General features: G+C 41.3%; 1 pseudogene; it reads right to left on the bottom strand.

Annotated features, from left to right (window-relative positions):
- Positions 1-726: 726 nt before the first annotated feature.
- LOC120176333 lies at positions 727-1,917 on the bottom strand (annotated as a pseudogene).
- Positions 1,918-3,037: the final 1,120 nt, after the last annotated feature.

The raw sequence follows: 3,037 nt of genomic DNA, 5'->3' as shown, positions 1-3,037 counted from the left end.
TCTATTCTTATATATTTCAGTACACTGATTACATGGTTTTATAGCAGTTTACAGTAGCTTAGTAGCAAGTCTAACAACTCAACTAACTATAACAATATTGCTAACAACTTCAACTCCTTAACTAATCTTGCTAACTGTTTAACTATTTCAATATTCCCTCTACTTCTTTTTCTTCTGCTCTTATGACCTTGAACTCTAATCTTCTATTGAAAAACTTTAAATGCTACTTTAGCCAAGGGTTTAGTAAGACCATCAGCCACTTGACGCGTTTCTTGATGAAAAGACGAACACTTGAAACGAAAGTGCACTACATCCTTCCGTTAGACTTGAATCGGAAGTGTCGATGCTTCCTTTCGTTCGACTTGAATCGGAAGTGCCAGTGCTTCCTTCCGTTCGACTTGAATCGGAAGTGTCGATGCCTCATTCTGTTCGACTTGAATCGGAAGTACCGATGCCTCCTTCCGTTCGACTTGAATCGGAAGTGTCGATGCCTCCTTCCGTTCGACTTGAATCGGAAGTGTCGATGCCTCCTTCCGTTCGACTTGAATCGGAAGTGCCGATGCCTCCATCCGTTCGACTTGAATCGGAAGTATAGATGAAATTACAAACGTTCGATTTATCTTCGGACTTAGATTCGTTGAATGAGACCGCGAAGGAACTCTAAGTGTCATCTTCTTTGAAATCGATACTCCCTTTCTTAACAGGGAAAAGAGATGATTCTTCCTATTAACACGATGAGTCAAGTACAGAGATAGAACTCTGCTGTAACTCAGTGAAGTGGCCATTAGTTAAGTACGTCTCAGCTATAGAATTCAATACAAGTTCATGTTGATGCCACCCCAATTTTGAAACCAAGCCATGAACCCACTGTAATATCCTTAGTTGTCCAATGAAGGAACATGCATGCAAACTGCTCACAATTATCACCTCGTTGGGTGCAACCCCATCTTCTTGCATCCTAAAGAAAACCAGAAGTGCTTCATGCATGGATCCACGTAGCACAGAACCTGAAATAATAGAAATCCAAAAAACAACATCTCGGGAGCTTAATCTCTCAAGAAGCTTAACTGCATCTGATAAAATCCTAGATTTTGCATATGCGCCAATCAAAGAGTTCTGCAAAAAGCTATCCTTTAGAAATCCACCCTTGGTAATGTAACCGTGTAGAATACAAATGAATCCAAAACTGCAATTTTCGGAAATAATTTGTAAAACAGATGCTAGCGTGAATTCATTGGGGAGCTCATTCTCTAGTATTTGAATAAAAGTGGTTATCCCTTCGTCAGCTAACCTATTGTGGCAGTAACCTGATATCATTGCTATCCATGATGCCACGATTTTCTTAGGCATATGATCGAACAGCTTTCCGACGAATTCTATACACCCACATTTCACGTAAATATCTAGAAGAGAGTTATTAACAAAGACATTCGCTTGTGAAAACCGCGAAAAAGCGATGAAGTCTACAGTAGCTACAGCTTAAGAGAAAATGAACTCAATCGTCGGAGTAAAAGCGGAAGAGTAACCGACGCCAGGATCTCTTACAACCTGATCAGGAGGGTAAGGACCTCTGTCTCGGAGTGTTCAGTAAGCTTCAATGACGATGATTCCCTCGTTTGCAGTCATGTTCAAGCTATATTGTTGCTTAAGAACAGCAACATTCTCGATATGGCCTTGAAACAAGCAGAAAATGTCATCCACAACAGCAAAGATTTTGGGAAGAAGTGGGTTTTGCTTTTCGAGAGAGTAGGCCATGAAACCCGAAGAACCAAGATTGATAGTGACGGAGCCAGGATGAATAGAGGCGAAATGGGCAGCCAAGAAGCCATTGTTGAGTGCTGAATCTGCTCCAGAGTCGTCGGGAATATTAAGAGCATCGGGGCTCTTGGTAATCGATTTCTCGAAAACTGTTAACATTTTTTCCTGTTATTTTTCTTTGCAAAGAAAATTAAAGGCAGATGATAATTGTGACGGAAGCAATGGCTTTAGGATATTCGGCGAATGATACCATGTGAGAAAGGGGCCATCAATGGCAATGTGAGCATGAATAATAGATGAGCAGCAAGCTATGTAAAGCTTTAGAAACGAATGAATACTGAATCTATTCTTATATATTTCAGTACACTGATTACATGGTTTTATAGCAGTTTACAGTAGCTTAGTAGCAAGTCTAACAACTCAACTAACTCTAACAATATTGCTAACAACTTCAACTCCTTAACTAATCTTGCTAACTGTTTAACTATTTCAATAGGCTTACATGATTACTAGGAGGAATATGATTGAAGAATGCTTGAACAAGCTTAGATACGAGAAGATCACTATTGATGATGCTCAAAAGATGCAATGGAAAGCTTTGGAGAATGAGATTCCTCCATGGATCATGGCATTTAAACGATATGTTAACCTCTACTTCTCCGACGAGCGTAAGCTCGTCGAAACCGTATTCTCCGATCACGTTTTCTTATCCTCCGCCCACTTCAGCAACCTCGTTAGCCGCATGTTTATCCAGCTTCTCAGTTTCACCGAAGCGGTCGCCACCGTGAAGCGTTCGACGGAGAAGCTCTTCAAATTCCTCGACATATACGAGACGTTATGCGACAACTTGTCCTCCATCGACGGCAGGGTAGCTAAAGAATGTTCCGAGTTTCTTCAGAACCAAACGAACCAGACTCGTTGTCGGATCGGAGAGACCTCCATTTGCATCTTCCGTGACCTCGAGAATACGATCCAATCCGATACCAGAAAAACATATGTTCCCGACAAAGTCGTTCATCCCTTGACTCATTGTCATCGACGTTCGACGAGTGCCTTCATCACGTAGCTACTAGCCTCTATGGTGTAATTTAATGGTGAGTAGATACTAGAGATGTGCATGGGTCAAGTCGGGTCGGATTTTTGACCACCTGACTCTGACCCAATTACTATACTCCTTCACCTGATACCCAACCCGACTCGACTTTGAGAAGATTTCATTCGACCTGAACTCAATCTAATTTTCTAAAATAAAAACTTGATCTGATCCGACAAGACCCGA

The sequence above is a fragment of the Hibiscus syriacus genome, unplaced genomic scaffold, assembly GCF_006381635.1.
Source record: "Hibiscus syriacus cultivar Baekdansim isolate YM2019G1 unplaced genomic scaffold, ASM638163v2 tig00112234_pilon, whole genome shotgun sequence".
Lineage (NCBI taxonomy): Eukaryota > Viridiplantae > Streptophyta > Magnoliopsida > Malvales > Malvaceae > Hibiscus > Hibiscus syriacus.
The sequence above is the reverse complement of the archived record's forward strand: the minus strand, read 5'-3'. Positions and strand labels throughout refer to the sequence as shown.